The sequence below is a fragment of the Solea solea genome, chromosome 10 (assembly GCF_958295425.1).
Source record: "Solea solea chromosome 10, fSolSol10.1, whole genome shotgun sequence".
Taxonomy (NCBI): domain Eukaryota; kingdom Metazoa; phylum Chordata; class Actinopteri; order Pleuronectiformes; family Soleidae; genus Solea; species Solea solea.
In genome coordinates, this window is record NC_081143.1 from 20315255 (window position 1) to 20340648 (window position 25394).

The window sequence follows — 25394 nt, forward strand, 5'->3', positions numbered from 1 at the left end:
AAAACTTGCAGTGCCGGCATGTGGAATTATATTGTAAGAAATGCCTCTAAGAACACACCCCTGTGTGAAATAGCAGGAAAGGACTGTTGATTTCGGACTGAGCATCATCTTCGGCATCGTAACATTATCCTTCCAGAAATGATTGCTGGGACAAGTGGAGGAATTCACTTCTACATTCACTTCTCAACGATCAGCAGTTCCTGAAATCCTTGTAGCAGCTCGTCAGACAATAACAACCATACTATTTTCAAAGTCACTGAAATCACCTTTTTCCTCCCATGCTGATGCTCAGTTTAAACTCTAGCAGGTGGTCATGACCACGTCTACATGCTTAAATGAACTGCATTTACATTTGCGTGAACGAGCCGTCGAAGAGGTGCGGTGAGTGTGTGTCTCACTGGTTGACAACACCAGGCTCGTCTCGGCACAATACCTAATCATGACCTCGCTCGTGAAAACCCAAATGACTGTTATTGTTTGCCTTACGTGACACATTAGACTGAACCCAGACGGGCGAGTCCGTGCTTGATACTCTACAGTCTCCATGTAACTGTTATCAAGTCGGATGATGAATACGTGCCTTGCACACCACATTGCTCTTAAGTAATCCCATATTTCTGTTGGAGTCGGCCCCTCCTTGACCCCTGTGATAAGTGGTGGACAAAAGCAAAACACAACAGAATAGAGGAAGACCTCAGCGTCGGCTGGGCCAAATGCACGCTGGTGTCCAGTTACTGCTATCAGTGTTCTGTCAGCATTTCCCACCAAACAGTGATCAGTAACGGGAGAGGAGAAAGGGGGGGGGCACGTTCACCGATGCTAACTGTTCAGGAATGTAAAAACACTTGAGCTCATTAATGGGAATACTAAGTTTGTTCTAGCCAAGAACAGAAACGAGAGAAACAACTTTCCAACTGCTGTGCGGACCCCATGGCGGAGAACTGACAGATGTGGTCATTCTTGAGAAAATAAAGCATTTTCAGTTAATGGTTATGAGGCCAATCCTTTGACATAGGAGACAGGTTGTTTTTTTTCTTCACAATGTTGTTTTGACTACCTTCACTTCAAACATCATTTTCCTTGAGTACAGTACAGCTCATCAGTTTACACATCTTGTTTGCATCATGAGTCAACCTGCGAGAGACTTTTTTCTTTTTTGGAAAAACCAAGCAAGAGAGATCAACTTCAATTGGGTCGGTTTGTTACCGGACATTCGTGGCCTCATTCTATTATGTTACCAGTTAACCATGACAGCGAGCCGGCATACGCCCTAACACAGCCCTAAAAGTGAAAAAGTCCAAAACCTTTGGTCTTAAAAATGATATACACGTTTGGTCGTTAAACATGTGTGTGGTCCCATTGAAAAGGTATACTGAAGCTTTTTTTTTTTTAGAGCTTATTAAAGAAATAAAAGGATGTATTGATATATATCAATTTATAGTAAATTGATAAAAAAAATATTGCTCCCCTTGGGCTTCTGTAATTCAGTGAGAATCTGCAAACTTTTTGTAATGTTTTTAGAATGAAAAAGGAAAATGTCATACAGCTGAAGTTCTGTTTCCAAGTAGCGTGTAACTGGTTTTGTTTAGCAGCATCAGACATCCAGCAAACCACCATCCTCTGTAAACTGTGTTTAAATGCAATGGCAACTAAAGGCCTTACTTTAACCCCAAGGAGAATGTTTTGTTTTAAATGTTAGTATTAAAAGAAATACGCGACCCTCAAATGGAGGCTAAAGCGACAGAAGATGAGTGAGTGAGTGAGTGAATGATTACTTTTTGCTGTACAATGTGTTTCTAAAAGTTGTAAATTGCGATTGTGTAAAAGAGAAATTGTTATTGGCTTCACTGGAAGCGGTTTTCAGTTTCAGTCTCTCTGCAGTCTGACAAAGCCAACATGCTGCTGCTATTTTAATGAATCCGCATGCAGGCTACATGCTGTATCAACAATAATCACATTTCTTATGCTTCAAAACCCAATGTGTGATTTCTTTATTCTCAGTGTCAAGCCACAATATAAATGTCCTTTTTATCAATAGTGTTTCACAGAATCCAGTTCATGTAGAAAACAGTGCGACGACCGCAGGCTGAAGACAAAACTGTGTTTTTATTGGTCATAAATAACTACTAAACTAAACATCATCAGCCTTCATGACTCTCAGGGTGACGGGTGGCGTAATCTAAGGCCATCATCTTTTTAACCCTGCGGGGCTGAAAGAAACATCATCTCACCTGGTGCACAGATGCAAACACGCAGACGTGCTGCACACTCACTGAATGTAAAGCTGTCATTCCACTGTTCACCTGGCTCTTTAACAGCCTGTCTACTTTTACGCTTGTATGGGAGTGATCCTGAGTAGCCACTAATGTTTAACGCACTGAGACACGTTCAGATTCACTTCCTGGAGCGCTGGCCGCTGGGAACAATGCTGTCACTGTCTGAGCAGCTGTCTTACTTAGCAGGGAGAAGAAACACACACACACACACACACATACATTTACAGTGATGAACTCCAGTGTGACCAGGAAAGTCTGCCTCTTCCTCCAGCAGCGCTGGCCCCTGTCTACACTGACAAGACCCCTGCTCACAGCTTTATAGCCCTGGACAGTTCGCCAGTGCATCGCAGGGCCACACATGGAGACAAACAACCATTCACTCTCACATTCACACCTATGGTCAATTTACAGTGACCAATTTACCTAATCCCCATATTGCATGTTTTTGGACTATGGGAGGAAGCTGGAGAAAATCCACGCACACACAGGGAGAACATGCAAACTTCATTCTCCAATATTCTTCTCCCAATAAGAAGAAATAAACAGCCCAAACATGACTCTGCTAAAATGCTGTTGCTCATTTTTTTATTTACATTTTTACAGCCGATGCATAGTGAAGCATGCGATACATAGGATTTTTGGATTGTATCTGGTTTTCCATTTGTATCTGTCCAATATCCACCTCAGTGATTCTGACCAGTGTTGGACCGATACTGATACTGACCGATACGATTCTCCTCCCTACCAATTAACCAAATGCCCAATGGGGGAAGCCGGAGTACCTGGAGAGAACCCATCAGTCAAACCGCGATCTGAAACGGTGACCGTCTTGCTGAGAGGCAACAATGCTCGCTGTGTGGCCAGTTGGGTATTCATCTCCGGGTAATTAAAGGACAAGAAAGAGACACAGAAATGACAAAGCAAGCAGCTGACTAGCAAACAAGAGGGCACACGCCGAATTACTCAATAAACCTTCTTCCATAAAAATGTTTATTTGGTGTCACCTGGCTGCCTTATAATTGTAGCACCTTGTCCCCCCCTGCCCCGACACATGTCAGATAAAGTGTTGTTGTAGAGTGTTGCATTTTTTTGTCTGCTGGAGGTGAAGAGACAACAGAGAGTGCAATGAGCATGGTTGTGTGTATTTTAAGGACTTGTTATTATTACTCCATTTCCTCTGCTGGTGCAGATGAAACTCGACCTAGGGATGACAATGGGGAGTCACCGCCCATTCGTCACCCAGGTCAGATGTGCTATCGCAGGTCAAGTTGCACGACGACTGAAAAGAACTTTAGTGACTGATTGCTTAGGAAATACGGTGTTTATCTGCAGGAAATATAGAGCTAAATGAGTGCCTTTGCTCAAAGACACTCATTTAGGATTCAAGAAGTCACTGGCTCAACTGCCAACTAATGATATTAACAACCCACAACGTCCTTGTCTTCATCATATGCGGGGTTTCGCCTGAAGCTCTTCAATTTGTCTTCAGATGATGCAACGATGCAATGTTTTCCACATTTCCGAAAAAGCTCTCTAGATAGACAAAGACCAGCTCCAGTTGGAATTCTCATGAGGGCAAATGTGAGTCATTTTTATTCCTGCCAAAACTGCAGAGTGGAACCAAGTATTTAGTTTGAATACCCATTTGATTTATGATGTTGATGTATGTTCACAGAGTCTGTTATAGGTTCAGTGGAGTGCGCCATAGTTTTCCTTATCTGTCCTGCGTGTTGCATGTAGAGACCCAAGATCCATTCTAAACACAGCTTGCCATACCTGTGCACCACTGTCACTCCCACAGCAATCACAGCATATCAGATAACCCCATACAAACAGGCATGTACCATTTCCACTCCCCGTTCACAATAGAATACCACACACCTTGAGTCAACAAAACAGGAGAACGAAATTTTACAATGGTACCATGGCCTCTGGGTGTAAATACAGGTTCGTGTTTATTAGGTTTTCATATTGACAGAGTTTATTTTGTGAAATAAGAACGTTAAACTAGAATAAAAAGAAGCAATATTCCAAGAAGGTATAAAAAAATACAAAGAGCTAAAAATGTACCTCCTCTCATCCAGGTTGATTTACTGTGGTCAGATTTTTAAGCAGCCATTGGGACCAAATGTTACATAACACATTGTCAAGAGAAATGTCCTCTCACCACGGTCAGAAATAGCTCAGAGCTGAAGCTACGCCTGTATATGAGTGAGGTGCAGTTGGCAGTCACTCAGTTTCACCTAAAAGGTTCAAAGCACACGATGCATTTTTGAAGTTAATGAGAACCAAGTCCGTCACAAGCTCCACACAGGCAGCGCATGACTATTCAGTGAAACGGTGACATGGAAGCCAAAGTTCTGACACAAAAAAAGTGCTTTGTAGCTTCACATCCAGGCCAATTCCACTGAATCAAAGCCGTGAAGGAAGGAGAAAACCCACTTTTATCTGTGGCAGTGAAAGCTGCAGAGCATGTAGCATGAAAGCAGCCCATGACCTTCTAACCCACTGACTGTGTGTGGATGCATGTCTCTGATTGTGTACAGGCCCTCCGTCTGTATATGTTCGGCGGGGTGTGGGCTGTGCCCGATGGCCACTTCAGCGAAATCAAAGAGCGACATTGCACCGGGGTGACAACATCAAAACGGGGCACAACAGAGAACGAAGGAGGACATCCAGCAGCTCTTTCTTTCCCTGCTCCGTACGAGGCTGTTTGTCTAGACAAGATGTGAACATTTCCATGTGATGTTTATACAGATCTCAAGTGAGTGACATTTTTCTGTCACCAAAAATCAGCTGGGTGTAGCTGGTGTAGCTCCACCCTCACCATACTGTAACATTTTCGGTGCTGGTTATTTTGGTACTATTCCTAATGGAATTGCAAAAAAAATACGTGCCGTAGTGCGTCAAATCATTCCACTCGGTGTAAACCCGGCGATATATGTTTTAAATATCTGGGTCCTGATATGGAAATGTGAGCACAAATCGTCACGATTTTAAACACTAGGAACAAACAGATTTTTTTTGGTTTTTTTTTAAGATCAATCATCGTGAAAATGTCGTCTAATAATCATGATTTAGAGCAATAAAAACCAGCGAAATAGCAATATATATCAACATAATACACTATAAATTATGGTACAATTCATCTTCAGCAAGTCATTTTGACATTGATGATTTAGAACAACTTAAAAAGTAATGCACACCAAAACCCAAATGAAAGACAGGGATAAAGGCTAGTGTGTGCTTGCACACACACACACACTGTTGGCTGCTTATCTCCCTGTAATTATACCTGGTAATGACAGAGCCATTGACACAGCTTAACTGACCCCTCTTGCTTCAACCATGCAAACAAAAACAATCAATTTTCACGTGTTGCTGCTGCAAACTGCTACCGTATGTCCTCGCAGTCTGACACTGCTTTATAGTCGGGCAGCACAGTAGCCTACACAGCACCAGATCGTTTTTTACACTGGTGTGCTTTATGAGCTTAAGGGTGAAAGACCTGACATCAGTGTGTGATTGAGGGAGGTGGTGAAAAAGTGATCCTTTCACACTGTAAAAGAAACACATTCACAAATTAACTTAACTTAATTTTGGTCTCAGGAACACTGAGGCAAGTGCAGTGATTTCATATTGGAGTGACAATTTTAATTTGTTATGGTTATTAACAACATCTGGAATAATGTGTCTTTATTGCCCCAATGACTAACAACCCAGAATAGACAATCACACTTTGTGGCCCCATAAAGCTTTCAGATTCATTTCCAAGGCAAATGGTTTCCATGCCAATCTGAGCCTGTGAACACAGACTTTGCTTGAACGGACATGTGGGAGCAAATAGGCAAATTACCCACATGGCAAAAAGGAAAAATGTAGGGGATTTTTTTCTGTACTTGTTGCAGGTTGTTTGTAATCACTAACTTGGCCCAACAAACTATCAGAAGAGCCTGGTTTGAGAACGGGCAGGTGGTGATGTGTATCTGTAACTGATTTACATGTATGTGCTTTATCAAACGCGGTTATGTAACAGCAGTAAAAAAAACGAGAAGTGACGACAAACAAAATGATGAACTGGATGCAGCGGCGATGATCTCTCATCTGAAACATGCAGCGAGGCAGAGTGCGTGTGAATGTGCCCCTTGTACAGCGAATACAGCCTTCTCATAGCGGCCCGCAGTCACACGGCAGATCAATAATCGTGACTTTAATAACAGTGTGTTTATGCTTTGGTGAAGGGTGGATCTTCCACAAATCTTTGTGAAATGAAACTGAACTTTTCTCCTGAGAAAGCTGCAGGGTTTTTTGTTTTTTTTACTTCACACAGATTACTTCTTAAACCCCTCAATTTGATCCTCAGCTACACACAAAAAAAAAAAACATAAATGGCTGGACCGTGTCCCAAATCACACTCTCACACTATCTGAGATTAGCAGCTGAAGTGTTTCACTCAGGTAATGAGGTTTACCATCAGTTCATGAAGTTTTCCACCTTTGTAAATAACACATAATACTGATACTTCTTTTCATTCTAATTTTAGTTTAATTTGACTCTTAACTCACTATATGAAATAATTAAAAGCCCTGTTGTGAAATGGAGTTATACTATTGTTGCTGAGGAAATGGGCCCGAAGACTTATTACCCTACGGTCCAGCAACAACACAACACTGAAGGGGCGTCAGCTAGAGAACTGGTGTGTGTGTGTTTGAGGACATTTATTACACAATCCGAGGAAGCAGACAGCTTCAATATGTGGAGGTCTGTGTGTGGATGAGGTCATCGTGCATGAAGTACAACTGCAGGCACATCACAACAGCACAAGCACACACAGAGGCATGAGCACACCAGCAGTCACACACACTCGCATCGGTTTCCACGGCAACTCCAAACAAACAGTGTCTGTGCATGTGACGACCCCACCCCAGCAGAAAAAAAAAGGGAAAAACCGAGAGAGCAGGGCAAAAACGAGACGTAAAAAGATAGAAAGGAAGAACAAAGATGAAGACAGTAATGAAGGACATTACATCGGATTCAACAGCCACATATGCTTGATATTTTGCATGCTCTCTTATTCAAAACTGAGACATTAAGAGAAAGATCAAAACGACTCCAAAACAAGAAGAAAACTACTCCATATGTTAGTGTTTACCCCTCCACATAAAAATCCAAAAGCTTAACCAAGCATTCATAAAAATCATTCTCAGACATAAAAGCTTCATGGCTTAGATTTGCTTGTTTGGTTACTTGGTGAGACTGGATTTCACAAGATGGCAGAGGACCTCATCCAACTAGCATCTCATGGGCCTCTGACTCTGTTCTCACCACACAATTGGGAGCCTGAACACAGGACCACCACACATCAACTACCCCGCAAAAAAAGGCCTTTTAAATCACCTTAGAGCTCCAGAAACCAAAAAGGAACAAACCAACAATAGGCATGTGGCCTGTATCAAAGTGAGGCCTGTGAGGCATTACTGAAGCTTAGCAACTCCCAAGGTCAGTCAAGGTTGAAGACGCCCACATCCGCACATTAACAGGAGCGGGGCATTTATATGCCCTGGTGGTTGAAAAATGTCTGACCGCTCGGACTGCTGGCATTTCTGTCCATCTTTTGCGACATCTTAACATTCAATTACATTTTCAAACACTGAAGACTTGAATGACTACTGCATTTGAAGAACAGAGCGGAGCCACGGTGAACTTGTTGTCAACAAATACCGACCACAACCGACCGTATTTGACTCTCATAATCTCTTTTCTTATGATCTCATAGCCTATGTTTGTTCTTAACAAAATGTTTACTCACTCTTACAAACAGAGTCATGTAAACGCTGCTAATGAGTATGGATCAAAACAAACCGCACAAACAACTTATCAACCAGAGCAAGAACGTAACTTGGCCAGGCATGGTAATCTGTTCATTACTATTAATAGTTATTAATTGACTAACTGACTAAGTTTGTTTCCTTTTATTTAAGTGACATTTAACTTCAGACATCAACCAAAGAACTAATGCATTTAGCAGAAGACAACGTCAAAAACCAGCAAAGCAAATGTGAGGTGAGGCAAACGGCCTCTGAGCTGCAACGTTGCCCAGGCATACCACCACGACTCGCTTCTGGGTGTAAAGAAGGTGAAAGAAATATTATATTCAAATCTAAAAAACAGCACTGATGACACCATTTAGCCGGTTAATTACATGGGCTGCACGGATACATTCATCTTTTCCATTAACCCTGTCGTCAACACTTTGCATTTAAACACTGGAAATCACCTGGTGTGGAACTGCAAACTTGGCTGAATACTTCAGTCATGCATGGCAGGGGCAGGTGAGCACAGGAACGCGGGTACTTTTACATGTCATTTAGCACACGCATTTATCCAAAGCAACTTACAAGGGAATTGAGTAAAACCTGAGCACTGACAGTTGAAAACTGCTCTGGGCTACAGCGTGGCCCGATGTGGCCTGTGGACTAAACGAATGGCATCCAGACCACACACTAAAACTTGGCCTTGGCTGCTTTGATGAGCACTTGTTTTATTTGAAAGGAAATCTTGGCACATCTCCACCACAACAGGAAAGGAAACCAGCAGAGGCCCTCTCAGCGAGTCACTGTCACTATGCTGTGCTTTGACCCCTTCTATCACATCTGACCATTCAATGACAAGCTGTCAGAACAGAGTGGAAAGAGAGCCTCTAATGTGAGCGCACTTGTGTGTGTGTGTGTTTCCGGTACTGCCAGGCTCAAGCCTCAGGGGTTGTGACACAAACGCATACAAAGCATCCGTCATGGAAAGAATAGTAGAGGCAACCAATGATGATGGTGGTGACATCCAGAAGGTCAGGCATCTGCATAGGACCCCCTGTCAAAACTACAACAATACCATATAAGTGTTGCCATGTACAGCACGCATTATAACACCTTACATTGTTTTCTGACCCTTAACCATTGAAATCAATCAACATTCAAAACCCGGCAGCGATGACTTTATTTTAAAATGAAGTCATCCAACTATATCTGTTGCTGCTATTCCTCGTATCACGAGAGCGAGCAGAAGTGGGAAATACCTGGTGTTTGTTTGCTGACACGTGTGTTTGGCTCTATGCATGTGGGAATACACTGCTCGGATTCCCATTGTGCTGAGTTTGAAACACTTCTTGCATAAAATAAACACCATGCCTCATACCGGTTTCAGCCATGCGTTCAAATCTAAGACATTTCTTGTTAAATCTACACTTTCCTATGTCATCCAGGATACGGTGATTGGCACATTAAAGGTCATGTAGCTAGCTGGCATGCATCTGCTGTGAGTATCTGGGTGGAAACATGTGACTGTTGAGTTGGTGTCGCTATCCTGATCTGTGTGATGTTCAGTACCTTTAGAGATTTCTTTAAGCATCCACCCGGAACCCTGCAAATAGTGTAATGGTGATGATTGTGCAGATAATCTAAGGATGCCAGGATCTCAATATGTGGTCCGGGGTAATGGAGGAAACGTTTCCCCACATTTGTGGCCTGCGTAATTAATTCTATTAGTTTGTTGTCATCTCCTTATCACTGTTATTTTCTGGCTGAACAAATGTGTGTGAAGGAAGGACAAGCTTCCTGTCAGGATGTGAGGCCCAGCAGTGGGACAGTGGATCATAGCCAGAAGTCCCAATTTTCAGCTCAGTCCAAGTGTGTTCGAGTTGTTCGTGTGTGTGTGTGTGTGTGTGTGTGTGTGTGTAGTGCATGCATTCATGTGCAATTGCCCACATCCAGATTTCTCCGACCGCTGACTGGGCATCATTCAGTCCACTCACCAACCGTGGGAAATTCTTTGACACCATCAAGACTTTAGACTTGTGCTCTATTGGGAGTTTTCATTCATGAACTCTTCAACGACAGAGCTCTAGATTAACCTGCATCAGGCCAACTACCAGTGTGATGAAGAGACTCTCCAAATACTGGGTAATAAGATCTCCAAGGAAGAGGAGAATACTTCAGATCATATAGTAGATGCCCTTTATCTGCTTTCATCTCCAACATGCCAATTTCTATATTATTACTCCTCTTTTCATTCCTGTTCATGTCAGTTTCTTTGTTCAGAATAAATGTAGAAAAATCATTCTGATTTGCACAAATAAAGCAAAGATGCTGAGTGAATCAAGATGCACTGAAAGACAAAATGCTTTAGGTAGATTTTACTCTTGTGATTGGTCTTATAATCTAATCTAGACCTCCACAATCTATTTGTCAAGTGAATCCTTCCAGATTGCTAAATCCTGTGCAACTCTCTCTGCCCCACAAACCTCAGCCCACACTTCATTCACAAAACCAACCAAATAATTGCCCGCTACATATTAATCATATGTCAAGCAGCTGTGAAAATGGGATTCAACATCAGTAAGTCAAAACAGTCTCTCTGCAGTTGTGTGTTGGGTAACATTGCTTCCAGGTATTATACCACAAATCTATTCCAGTAGCTGAAGAAACATGTTGAGAGTTTTACTCAGGGCAGTAAAACCAGACTCATCTGTATCTAACACGGTCCAAAAACAGAAGGTTACCCAAAGACCCACAGGTGGGAAATGATGTAATGGGGTAACTTTGGCAGGTGCATTCTTTCTCAATAGAATCTGCCAGTGTTTATTGATACAACTGTTTAAAATAAGGGAAATAGATAAATTGGGGGGGGGGGGGGGGGGGGGGGTTTCAACAGCACATTTGTAAAGAAAGATCGCAAACACGGATCCAATCCAAGTCTGCACAGTTGTGCAGTCGTGTTGAACATTATATATTGTTGTAGGTGTTTTAGGAAAACAAGTCATTGTCTATGGCTGTTGGTGTCACTTGTTGCCCAAAGCAGATTCATATAATGACTCACAGGTGGTCAAAGGTCTATTAAAGGGACTGATTTTAACATCTCTCACATGCTTCTTTAGTGACAGTAATTCATTCACGGCTACAGGTTCAATACGTAGGTTTAAATGTCAATGAACCAAACGTCTTTTTTAATAACTGTATAAATGACAACATATTGTCAACTGTCCAGATCATTTCTGTGGAAATGTGCATGTTTTTGTGAGCGAGTGCAGCTGTTTCCTCACGTAATCTCATTCCCATTATGGCACCAGCGCAAAGATAAACTACCATCCTGCCCAGTCAGGCAGGAAGAGCGTAATGCATATTACTGTAGAAACATCTTGTTCCTCAGAGGCAGCGTAGTGTGTCTCATGACTCACAGTCACCAACAAGAGCTGGTGATGCATTCAGGAAGGAAAACTTTGGAGCATGGGTGAACCATTGACAGCAACCACAGCTGACTGCTAGAGTTCAAATATCTTAAAATATCTTAGCCTAATTCAGGCACAAAGGATACAAGGGAAACTTCCAAATGATGCTTTGAGAGATTTTACAGGTTATGGATCTTCTGCTAAATGATGGTCCATCAGCTTTTGTAAGAAGTTTGGCTGTTTTGAAGTAATCTCTGCACCCACAATCACAAATGATGTATGCTAGTTGTTTGTCCTATTTGAGCTTCCCTTTCCCCCTTCAGCCCTTGGTTCTGAGGCTACATAGCTCAAACCATTAAAGTAACAGCTGTACTTCAGGTCCAGGCATGGACATTTTTGCTCTTTCTACTCATTTTTTCAAAGTATTTCATTTATCTCTCCATAAAACTCTAAACTTTTTTTTAAAAAAAAACAGGCAACAAATGCCTTGATGTAGCATCCAGGAGCTTTGCAAAAGAAAAAAAAACCTTAAAGTTTTATTTTCATTCTCAAAATGAAAGATATGGTCCAGCTCAGAATTTGTAGAAACATCAGCATTAATTCATGTCATTCATTTGATTTCTTTGTCAAAATCATATACTTGCTCTTTTATCTACTTGGCATCCTAAGATTCTCTATAGTTGATGATCACACATTTTACCGTCAACTTGAGCCACACAAAGAACACACCAAAGGATCTAATGACAGACATCTTAAAACCACTGTAGAAAGGGAGGCCTCCAGAAAGGTACAATACGAGCAAAGCAGGCAAAGGAAGGATTACACAACTGACGGCAGATCATAAAGAACAAGGAATTATCTTTTCAACCTTCAGACTTAGAAGTCTGATCTTTTTTTCCCGCTGGGATAAAGATTACATTCATTCAACAAAACCTCTTGCAGGCTAATGGTTACTTGGAACTACAGCTCATCACTGTGCATCAGCATCAACTCACATTGGCTAAGTTCACTTGTCTGTGAATGTTTTTAAAATAAGAAATCAAGAGTCAGTTAGTGCGACAACAGCATTTCACTGAGACACCATTAAGACAAAACTCATACACAAACCTGCTATACTTACTTTCAGGAATGTTTTGATTGGCCAAAAGTCTTATTTCCTCCCCTAACTTCAAGTATTTTGTGAGTCCACATGGTCTTGTCTGCTGAAAGTATTTACGATTGCAATTCAGCCATTGGCTGAGACATTGTTAGATGTTCCCACAAGTTCTCCCAATTTAAAAAATGACCAAATGAACTGATGTACACACTGGGATCTATGTCAGACGCCAGCAGCGTCTGGGAGGCTACAGTTAGACAGCAATTTGTTGACGAGGCAGGTAAATGCCAGGATCACCCCCAGGGTCCACACTGCAGTGTCACTTTTAATTAAAAATGACCAAACACAGGGAAATAAAGAGAAAGAGATGGAAAGAGATGGCCTTACCAAAGGCCTGCTGCTGCAATCGGTGTCTCCAAGCCTACGATTAGGGGAGTATCAGTGACAAGAAAGATCCCGTTGATACATTTTTCAGCTGTGTAGGTAATACCACAACTATGCACCCTGAAATTCCATCACTCCTGTCTTTTCTTCTTCTGCCTCTTCATCCTCTCAGGCAGGCGGCATCATACTCATCCCTCAATTCTTTCGTCCTGTAGCACCTTTAAAATATCTCTCCCCATTATTATTATTAGTAATGTGGGATGTTGGTTGGGAAGCTCAAAAATGATGAAGCTACTATAACGCCATATGGTAGACGTACTATCATCACTAGACAACAGAGGGAGGAGTACGGAGATTCTGTGAAGTCAAGGCGGTGTCTTTCAGGTGATGCCCCTGCCTCTGTCTTCTAAGGTTGCCTTGGCATACAGACGAGTCATTTTCTGTTCTTTGTCTGACACACTTTTGTACATACAAAAGCTTTCCCACAGCGTAACGCTCCACACCGATAGTCCTTCCTTTCTTTTTTCTTCCTTCTGTTTCACCAATCAAAAAAACGCCCACCATCACAGCAGTTCTTGGAAATGGTGTTTAAAAAAAGAAGAAGCATGAAATGATCTTTCCATATTTAAAATGGGGGAAGGGAAGATTTATGGCTAGTTGGTGGGCGATGACCACGTATTCAATACGGAGGAGGTTGCCATGATGCCATCTGACATCTTTTAATGGCCAAGAGAGTCCAGGGAGAAATGATCCGTGGGTCTGTTCAGTAGCTTGTGTGAGTCTTGTTTTGTCATAAGTTCACCTCTTGGATTAGTGCAAAAGCAACAACCATAAACAATATAATAAGTATATTATTTAAAGGGGATAAATTCATTCCATTCATCTGTGTATTTCAGTGCTAGATTTTATTTTGAAGCCGTTATCACTTATTAGTTAATGTTCTTTTCAGTGATACAAATTGTAGTCATGTCTGTCCTTGTGCATCCACCCATGTTCCCATCCATAACTAATCCACTTCTTTTACTGCTCACTGAAACCTCAGTGTTCATGTGTGCAACTCTGTTCGGTATCCAGTTGAGAGTGTGTGCCTCTCTATCCCCCCTCTCTTTATTCATGCCGGTGTTCTCCATTTCCTTTTTTTCCAACAGCGTCCGCTCTCCCTCCATCTCCCAGCCCCTCTACCCCACATCTCCTCTGCTTCACTCATCCCTACCTTCTCGGCTCATCTGTCTTTCATCTCCTTCTTCCATCAGGTCCTACTTTTCTCGCGCACACTGTCCACACTCTTTTTCGTGCTGAGAGGACAGTGCAGCGTCCTGGCAGCTCTCCGCCCTCCCAGCCTTGGTGGAAAAATAAACAAGTGTCCACATGTTCCCATGGAATTTTAATGACTTCCATAACTCTAGCTGCTTTACCTGCCAAACTCCAGGCAGCACAAGGGAAGCAGCAGAATCCTGATAAGCCAGTTTAGCAGCACGGAGGATGGACGTGAGTGTGACCCTGGTAGCATCCTTCAGAGCAATGAGTTCTCCCGAGCAAGAAGCCATATATACACAAATCCATCATTGAAAAAATACACAACCTGACGCATAGAGCTTCTCTCTCCCACACTTAATCAAAAAAGAACTGGACTCAATATTAAATATAATTGTTGAGTTGCAAATCAACTGTAATGTGCAGATGACAGATCTTTCTCTCCGATATGTACACACACAGATACACTACCTTTGCTTGAATAATAACCTTGATCATCCTGCCAAAATGGGATGATAAGCTTTATTGTATTGGCAATGTAATGTGCATGCATTAGATATTGATATGGTGATCATCTTGAGAGCAGAGCCATACTGTGACCATCTTTGAGCCAAGTATTCTTCACGCTCTTTACCAACGCTACTATCAGAACTGTGAGGGTATACATGTCAGGGTGATGGTTGGTCAAACGTTACAAAATTTGCCAGAGAAAGTGAGTTTTGATGCTATTAAATAACCTGACAAAAAGACAAAAGCCTTTACATAGAAAGATTTAAATCGTAATTTATATGTTTCCACTTTGGAACGACTGAAAAAACTTTTATCGTGAAGCAGGGTATCCCAACCATATGCATATCATAATGATAGTCATTTTTGCTCAGTGCAGCTTGGTCTGTAGTGTATGTACAATACAGTTCAAACATATATACTCCAACATTGGTCTCGTTGGGAGTTTATTTTAGTGCGGCCATGACCCAGAGGCTGCCAGGTCAACTGCAGTGACCTGACCTGAGAGGAGACGAGGGGTTGATGAAGGTCTCTGTTAAGAGGCCAAGGCAAAGCAATAAATCTGTGCATTTACTCACGTCAGGCTAATTATTGAGACCTATTTAAGAGAGGGAGAAACAAGGTCATTTATGCTTGAAACAGCTAAATAGTTAATGGTTTATTACTTAAGACAGCAATAATCAAATACTTGATCCCCTTCCTTTTATTATAGATCTTTTACTAAAAACACAGATTGTGCAACATACATGTATATTCCTGCTTGGCCTTCCATTCATCTTCATTACATCAGACAACATGTCCGGGGCGGTGTTTACATTTCTCCTCTCCTCAGTTCTATTTTTCTTCCCCTCTCAACTCCGGACCAGCTGCAGGGGAAATGACAATATGGGAGGGAAACAATATCTCCTTTCCGATATCTACCAATTCTTCTTATACACTGAACTGATACAGATACAGATACAGACACAGGAGGCTTGTTCAACCTCCCTCCGTACTTCTCAATCTGAACTTCCAACTCATTTCATCAGGGCTGCGACCATCTGCCCATGAAATTGATACATGACTCTGTCTTGCACAAACTAAGGAAACTTGCACACTCACACCGATATTGTTTTCTCTCCCCCCCCCCTTTCCCTTTTTGGACTTCTCTCATGCGTAAAGAATCTGGGATGTGTTCTCCAAACTTCAAACCCACAATGATTAGATCATTTTGGATTGTGGACCCACAGATCTTCCCCCAAATTGTAGCATTAAAGCGTTCTCGCTGAACATCTGCTACTCTCTAGTTTAAGTACTATATGGGCATCCATGGTACAAAGACATAATCCCCCGACAGTTCAAGTATTTCTCTTTTACTTTCTTTTCATCCACTTGACATTGGTTATTTTGCATTCTTCTATAATTGTCTTAAGTCCTCTCAAACCTTTGTTCTCTTTGGTTCAAAAGCAACATTAGTAATGAATTGTGCTGTATATTTACCAATTTTCTTCCCTCTTGCAGTCAAGTGCACATATTTGTCTTTGATCATTTGTGGGTGACTGTGGCTGTGGTAAACACTGCCTCTGCTGTGTAACTAGGTTTGGTTAAAGCTTAAAAAAATGTAACCACAGATGGTTCCAGCACTGAGATCTTCAGCTCCACTCTGATGCAATCCCCCTGATGGGAGGTGTGGGATGTCAAAGTGAAGTCCCTACTCACTGAGGCCTACTTGCATATCCACTTCTGGACGGGAGAAACCCCATCCTGACTTCACAAATGACTTCCAGGTTTTAGCTAAGAACAAGGGAAGGGAGAAGGAAAACATAAAGACATAGATTTTGGGGGGAAATTAAAAGGTTGTGTGCTCAGCCTCATCATCACCACCAGAGTCAACTTTTGCCAGAACAGTAAAGCTTCACAGTGAATGATGAAGTCATTGTTTTTGGACTAACAAAACAATGGTCTGCAGGGATTTCAGCATATTCCATGGACGCGAGGTCGGTTGCACATGTGTGCTTCTACCACTTGGTTTGTCTGATTTTAGGTTACGTAGAAACCGACATGGTCGAGAAAAGTAAAGCAACATACATCCTGTGCGTTGTTTTGTTTTTTTTCTCAGGAATTCTATAATTTTTATTTGAGGCTCACATCCCTTTTTTTGCCAGAACTGAGGATTTCATGCCAAAGGATTGACACGTTAACACTGGTACATCTGTGAATGTAAGCAGTACAACCAATATAACATTTTATAAGTTACCTGTATTTGCCTAGTTGTTTCTCATTTGAGTACATTGCATTACCCTTGCTAACTAATGCTCGTGGAAGTCTGGTGCAAGTTTTATTCAAACAAAACCCCTGAATGATAGATAATGCCTGCATGTGACTCAGCACTACTGTGACATTGTTATTGCCAAGACAGGCTGCCCATGATAAAGAGGAGACTAAAGATTATTTTCACGATTAATCGAGTAATGGTTTGGTGCATATTTATATATTATATACATATTTATCTTATTTGGTATCTGGAGCAAAGAAACCAGAAAATATTCCCATTTAAGAAGCTGAAACAATCTCAGAAATTTCGTTTGAAAAAAAAGAAGCTTCAAACCGATTATCAAAATAGTTGACAATTAATTAAGTAATCGATTAATTATCGAGTAATTGTTTCAGCTCTATTAGAAAGTATATTTATTTTAAGCAAACAACTGTCTGAATGTAGGGATTGTCAGGATTTTTCACTTTTCAAATAGTAGTTTAATTCTAAAATAAACTGCACTAACAACTAAACAAAAAAATAAAACTTTCATAAATTGTAATTTCATTACCAGGGTATTTGGTAAGTTAACAACACACTCTATGTAACTGTCATACTGCAACGAAGGAGGAAAAGGTAATAATCTCCCCAAAGCCAAAAAGTACAGGTAACCACGTAACTCTTTCAGGATAAAACTAATTCTCTTAAGTAAGAGAACTTTCAATCATATTTTGGTTTGAAATACCGATGCCAACTACATCTGTTGATTAAATTGTATTAGGTCATTTCACAGAAAAACAAGTGTAATACTTAAGATGGGAAAGTAAATGACATGAGACCAAAAGGAACTCAGAGGATAATGGAAAGTAAAAGTTGGTCATGACTGCTGGGGAGTGCTGTCCTGTTACACCATGTCCCTAAGGCCTGAATCATCTGGTGGTTTTGGTGAATACTGCCAAATTTGGTGGAAACTTTTATCTCATTGTGTCCATCTTGCAGCGTTCAGTATCCACACACTGATTGTCTTCTGAAACAAAAATTAGAGCCATGACACTTGGAATGAGGAGGTTCTTCTCATTCTACCAAGTGTAAGAGAGTGGCATTGCTCCAGTGAATGAGCTATCAGACAACCAACAAAATCAGACAATCACAAAAAGTGTTTTCTGGTATCAAATCCTACCACTGTTTATGCTTAAACAGCACATTTTAAAGCTTCCCCCCCCCCCCCCCCTTCCTGTTTAAAATAGTTAGCATATATGTAATCCACAATTAAACAAGCAATGATATGATAATTATATATTCTTGTCTTTTATTGGCATTTAAGATTTAAAAATGGAGATTTTAAGGAATGGCTTGCTCCTAAATAGTAACAGGTTTCAAGTTTTTCTGTGGGGGAGTCCTAGTAGCTGGTCTGGAACTTTAACACAGATAGTGGAACAGGTGCATAGAGATTCTCTCTTATTCTTAAACACATAACTATGAGATCCAATTTTAGTGAGCAGTCATGAGAAGCATGTCAGAAGATCCAGTCACTTAGTGAAGACAAGTTCACCAAAGCTTTCCCATGAACTCTGACCTGGCCAGAGCTATCTATAAAAAGTGTTGGGAGAGTATCCAACCATTATTGGTTTCAACCTATAAGCCTCAACTAACTGTGGTTGAGGGCAGTGCAGGGTCAAACCACTGCTGGGGAAAAGAGCCAAGCAACTCACACTTTTGAATTGGCTGATATTATTAACCAATATAGAGCATACAATGATATAATGAGAACAGTGTTTACTCATCAATCACATCAATCCAATATCAGCAAGAGTTCAACATCCCAACACTGGTCCCAGAGGCTCTTCAAGGAATCTGATTAAGTCATAGGAGTGCAACTTGCGAGGGTGAAAAACATTAGTCAATCTGTCAATACCATTATAACATCTGAAGCCCAACCAGTCGAGTGCCATCTACCAGTCAATCGTGGACTAATTCTCAGTCGATCACGAGAGCCTTGACAACCATGGTAAATGAAACTCTTTAATAATTTGTTTGTGGCCTCTACCACGTCTGTGTGCTTAAGGTCTGGACTGACCGCCCTTAAAAATCAACACTGCGTTGTCAGAACAACACATGACCTGCACTCACTCTCTCTCTCTCAACTCCTCTGACTAGCAACGAATTTACAGCTCAGCTGTGATGCGTTCACTGATGCTCGTAAAATCTGCTCACTTGCTCACTCTCACTCTTGTCTGGCTTTCTCCAAATATTGGTGGGGACACCGTCCATACACAAACCTACGCTACTGGTTATAACAGCCCACTTATTAAGAAACTGTCGGGTTGAAATCAGGGCTCAGGCTCATAATTACAATTAATGGGTCGTGTCAGCCTGGACAGATTGTGCACGGACCCGGGTCTACTGTCAGGTCATTGTGACAGATCCACAATGACAGATGACCACCTTGTGGTCTGCCTGAGCAACCAGTTCCTACTGTCCTGACTACAAGAACCTAGCTTCCTCTTCCCAGTGTCAGAGCACCAAGGTAGAAAAATGCTTTTTCAGCAACAATCGATGACTACGTGAACCAGTAGATCTCGACAGACTAGAAACTTTTAAAGTAGATCTTGATTTAAAAAAAAGGTTGGGCACCCCTGATCTAAAGGAAACGGAGCATCACTTCCATTTGTTCACTGAAATATCAAACCTTATACAACCTTGGTGCTTCTGGAACAAAATCATCATGAGTGCAAATACCATCCACATTTTTCAAAGACTTTATATTCTTGCTTTGGTTGTTGCAAGAGAAACCCGATCTCAGTGAGTTTGGGGCCCTGCATGTGCACCTGCATTAAAGCTGTAACAGAGGCTGTCCTTTTGTCAAAATTCACATTTAAGCCCCTCCGAGGGACCCAGCCCAAATACATTTGGTTCAACTTAGGGAGCTGGACCACGGTGTTCTATCACGATGATGAAAGAGCACCACAAAAAGATTCTGAGCTTTTATCAGCCAGGCACTGTCAGCCATGATTTCCTTTCTCTGCAGGCCAGCATGTGACACCTTAGTGTTAGAGAGCAAATACTTAGGAAGACTACATGTGTATATACATATATATATATATATATATATATATGTATATATATATATATATATATATATATATATATATATATACACTGTAAACATACCAACATGACACATTCTGTGGTTGGGGATGACTGTCTCGAAAGCAAAATTAAATGCAGCTGACTCAGACAGCTGGAAACCATGTTGAATGACATAATCAGTGGCAGGCTAGCCAAGCTTTTTAACACACACACACACACACACACACACACACACACACACACACACACAGAAACACACACAAACACACACAAACACAGTGCCACATTACATAAACCAGTGATTTACTACACAAATCAGCAAGAAGAGCAACACCCATTTCTTGGATGATATGATATTTGGGCCTTTTTGTAAAACACACTCATTTTAATCAAGCTATTTAACACACACCTACATCTTAAGTGAGGGCATGTTGTGGAACTTTCTGGATAAGAAGTACAAATATGGAATGGGAGGGGCATAAAACCCGCAGCAGTAGATAAAATCACTTACATCATTTTGCTGGGTTTGCTGCAATTTAAAGGGTCTTCTGAACCGCTATGTCGTCTGATTGAAAAGTCTACACAGTCTATCATCCGTCCTTAAGTGGAAACATAAGGAGAGGAGGTGAAGAGGTGCCTGGGTCATAAGGATTGACTGGGAAAGCAGGACAATACTTCACCGATGAAGCACTCAGTGTTCACCTCCTCAGAGTCAGCATGCGGGGGGGGAAGCAACTTCCTTTGACTACTTTTAAAATGTTATTGAATTACACGTTCAAGTTCAAAGTGCACTTTAGTCACATGTAACACTGAGAAAACTTTCTTCAGTTGCCACAAACAATATATCTCCAACCTTGACCTGAAAGCAGGCATGTGCTGTTGAATTCATTTCAGTCTGATACAAACATTTCCTCAAGAGGAAATCAAGGCCAGCAGGACTGCAAATCAATTGGGCCGAAGCTGCAATTTTCTTCAGGCAACACACAAAACCATTCCTGAAACAATGAGAAAACCTCTGAAAGCGGCTAAAAGGATGAAGACCAAACAAAGCTTGTTGGGGTTATGTTGTTATATTGCTCCTCTGCAAAAGAACTCTAGACAAATATTTGAAGAGACATCTCAGGATTTGTTAGCGGACCAAGGCTATCACCATGCCAACGAGTGTCATGGAAGCAGTGTGTATACGGTAGATTATAACTACCCTCCAAACACGGCACTGAGTCTCAAAGCAGGTACGTTCTGCAAATTTTGGTTCACCACACAATTTTGAAACACTTAGAGCAAAGCTATGGGCACCTGAGATGATATGACTGCACTCAAAATCAAGTCATCATTTTAGTGAGTATAGTGAGTATAGTGACCACAATATGTCAATAACAAGATCCATTATCCCCTCATATACAGCTCAAGAGCAAACAAAAAACAGAGAGACTGTAAACACAACAGACGTGAGGTCACTGAAATCAGGAGGCAGCATCGTGGATGCAGATGTCACTGTGGTGAATCCATCAGTTTTCATTATGTAAGCATAGAGGAGACAAACATGGCAGCGAGGCAGGGTTGATTTGCCTGCATCAGAAAAACACTATATATACGATTTCTTTTGACTATGAAATGAAAATATAGCTCACTGTACTTTTGTCGATGCACTGCATGTGTGTCTGCAACAATGCAACTGCAGCAAAAACAAGAATCAGCTTGCACTCATATCCATACTTTCCTTCCAAATCCAATAGATGAACACACTTTTGCTGCCAAACGGGTGGCTCCACATGGTGTAAGATTTCTGCTCTTGTTCTTCTGTTGAGCTTAAAAAAAGGAAAACCGGGCAGAACGAGCAGAAATACACCATAACTTTGAGACCTAGATGACGAGGAAGTTAAAGGTCCGATAAAAACTGTGAGCAGAAAAATCAGAGCTGGCAAACCACAGAGTTTCCCATCAGTCACGCAAGAGAGAGGGCCTTCAATAGGAACACTCAGAAAACAACCGCCAGAAATAGAAATTGGCAACTCATAACAGCTCCTTATCACAGTTCGGTCATGAGTAAACAGACACCTATGAAAAGACAGATTGACTGATACAGTACTTGACTGTGTCACCCCTCCTTTCCCTCAGGGGGTAAAGAACAGAACTGTAATCAGACAACAGAAAAAAACGAGCACTTTACAACATGCAGAATACTGAACACAGGTAGAAGCATGTCACATATTCGTGGGACCAATCAGCAATAAAACCCAGCCCCCTCTGCAAACCCCAACTCCACCTTCCCACTGAGCATGGTGACACTTAAGAGGGCGGCACCGCTCTTCTGCACACAGAAAGCCATCCCAGGCCCATTCACAGCTCCCAGCTCTATTCATCTCCATAGTAAAAGAACTCTTGATCTGAATGGAGGGAAGAGGGCCTCTGCTTTTTCATTTAGCCTGAAGCAATCCAGAGCAGAAAGGCCTCATTCCCTGTGCAGCTTAAAAAAGTTACTTGTGTAGTCTGAACTCCTGAGCATGTTAAACCGGCAAAAATAAAACCACAGCCCATGCCACAGGTTCGCAAACATGCATGGGATTAACACAGATTTGTGCTCCGCTCCTTCGTGCTGTCGGCTCTGGGAAGTGTCACAACTGCACGGAGGCAATGAAAGTGGACAGCAGGGAGATAGCAGCCCCGATGGCGGAGAACACAGCATCCATTATATCAGTCACCGAGCACTCAGACGCAAAGAGAGAGAGAGAGGCACCAAACATACAGCAGACAGCGAGTATGGCACGTAAACAAACTGCAGTACAAACCTAATGTACAGCCAATCAGGGTTAATCTGCTGCCTTCAGGATTCTTCCTCTTCACCACACGGCTGTGATCCACCTGCACTGCAGCGAGTCCTCTGCCTGTGCTGCTGCTCACTCACTCTCTCACTCTCTCTCTCTCTCTCTCTCACACACACACACTCCCAACACGCCTCTCCCATTGTAGCAGTGCAAAACTGTTGCTGCCCACTTTCCTTCACGCTCCTCCTACAGTGCCCCCCCCCCCCCCCTTTTTTTCTCTGCTGCTCTTCTTTCCCCACTATATCAGGAGTGGCTGAGCTTTATCTGCACGAACTGAGGGCAACCACTACTTATCTGCAGCAGTGGCTTCATGGGACAAGCCAGCAAGCATGCAATGCAGGGGGGGACGGGGGAGGGGTAGACCTAATTTAAATTCACACACACACACACACACACACAGGAGGGAGTTGGTGTTCTATCACCGGAGTGATCTTTTGTGAAGAAGTTTCTTGGTTGGACACACTTCAAGGCAAAGTAAAACAAAAAGTATTGCTCTTGTGAAATAAAAACGTATGTACTCACTGGATTTACTCCCTCTATCACTTTCATTTTCACCTTCCAAACTTCTTAAAATCAGGCCTATGTTTTCTTTCTTAAATTCAAATACATTGTTTTCCCTATACTTATAAAATCTGTTGCTAAATTTTACAAAGGCCTTCGTAAAAGCACAATATGCCATAGTTTGATGACAAGAGAGAGACTTAAGCTTCTTTCTTTCTAATACAAGATCCAAAAAAGCCATGTCAAATGAATCCACCCACCAATCTTCTACCACTATCCTCCACATGAGGGTTACGGGGGGTGCTGTGCCAATTTCAGCTGACCGGGACAGGTCGCCAGTCAGACCACCATGCAGAAAGGACCGGGTCGCAAACCCAGGTCTTCTTGCTGCAAAGGCAAGAGCGCTAACCACTACACAATGTGGCCCCATGTCAAATTAATCAATCATGAAAAGAATAGCCAATTTCAGCCCTGCAAACATGATATAACGCGAAGCCAACAGTTTCCCTCCAATTCCTGCATTTAAGCTAAGCTAGGCTATGCTTACTGGCTGCTGGTTTTAGCTTCAAGTTCAGTCTCGACATGAGTGGTATCCAGTTTCTCATAACTTCACAGAATGAATTTCCCATCTGTATCAAATTCAGAATCAAACAGATGTCAATTTTTGAGCCGATATTTAATAAACTATAAGCACACATGTTTAAATGTTTAATAAGATTAAATAGCACTCACTGGCAGTACTAAGGAGTTTTGGTGCCGTCACATCTCTTTGATAAGGTCAATTTGTTAACTGGGGTGATGTAAAGAGAGGCCAGAGGAATGACATTAAATTAGCATGTGAAAGGCTCACTCACGGACAAGGTTGACCGCGCACAGTTCAAATGAGGCGGCATCTCCACAGTCCTTCCTTTCTCGTCTCCTCACCAACACTGCATTTCCCTTGAAAATACAAAGACCGTGCTACACATTACAGACTTTTATGAACATAATTCCCTCAGTGAGGTTTCAACAGCTTGTAGGAAGATTGAAACGTTTTCCAGGAGGCCTCAAATTTCTCAAATCCATGTTTAGTAGAATTAACAAGAGCGTCAACTGACATTTAACTTCCCACATGTAACAGCAAATTGCTGGTGTGTGCAGTTTATGGTCAGACAAGGCAACAAAGGAATCTCAAATGAATTTTTGATGACCGTTTTTATGTGCAAGTTTAAAGCTTGGGTTTGTTGCCAACCAGCACACAAACAAAGCAGACAACAATCATTGGAAGAAAAATAAAAGCTTGCGTCCAAAAAGCAGCTGAAGAGCCAGCTGAGCCCAAATCAATTCACAATCAATTATTGAAGCTCCACGATGGGGTTGTGGGAAGATGCGGTCCAGCCAAGATAATACATAACCAGTCATGAGTCTTTTCGTGAAAAAGATTCCCCGTTTACTCTCCTCATATGTGTGTGTCAACTGTCTTTTTGTATTTATTAAAGCACATCTAGTACGAGAGGATGGATCATTCTTTACGGCTGAAAAAGACAAGTTGTTGCATGTCAAAGGTGCGCTGTAATAAACAGCGTCCTCAGTCACTACGTTTCCATGCACATGCCACGAATGTCGCTGAATTATGCCATCCCAGTATATAAGCACGAGGGGAATAGACTATTGAGTAAAGTGTGTCCGTCCCACTAAGCGGTTAAATGCTGGTTTAAGCTTGTCAATATTCGGGCTCATACACACAAGAACGAGTCAAGGAGAATCTGCAAAGTTTTTGTAACGCTTTGGCTTTTTATCTTTGTCATAGTCTTCTTCTTCTACTAGTGTTTGGAGTTTGGTAAATTACTTTTATTTCATTTTTCCTTAGTCACCCCGGCTTGGTTCTGACACTTCTTATATATATTTGTAATGTGTCAGTCAGTCAGTCATCATCTACCGCTTTATCCTCTGCTAGAGGGTCGCGGGGGGTGCTGTGCCAATCTCAGCTACATCGGGCGATAGGCGGGGTACACCCTGGACAGTTCGC

At 41.8% G+C, this 25394-nt stretch overlaps 1 protein-coding gene across 3 annotated transcripts in view; it reads right to left on the reverse strand.

Moving 5' to 3' along the window:
* Positions 1 to 25394, reverse strand: part of add3a (adducin 3 (gamma) a) — an 86475-nt gene that overhangs the window by 35986 nt on the left and 25095 nt on the right. The window contains exon 1 of one of the 3 annotated variants that reach the window (XM_058641112.1): positions 22850 to 22979. The exons of the other annotated variants lie outside the window; for them this stretch is intronic. The gene's annotated coding sequence lies outside the window, so the exon portion shown is untranslated. Of the gene's footprint in view, positions 1 to 22849; positions 22980 to 25394 lie in introns of those variants that run through there. 3 annotated transcript variants of the gene reach the window in all.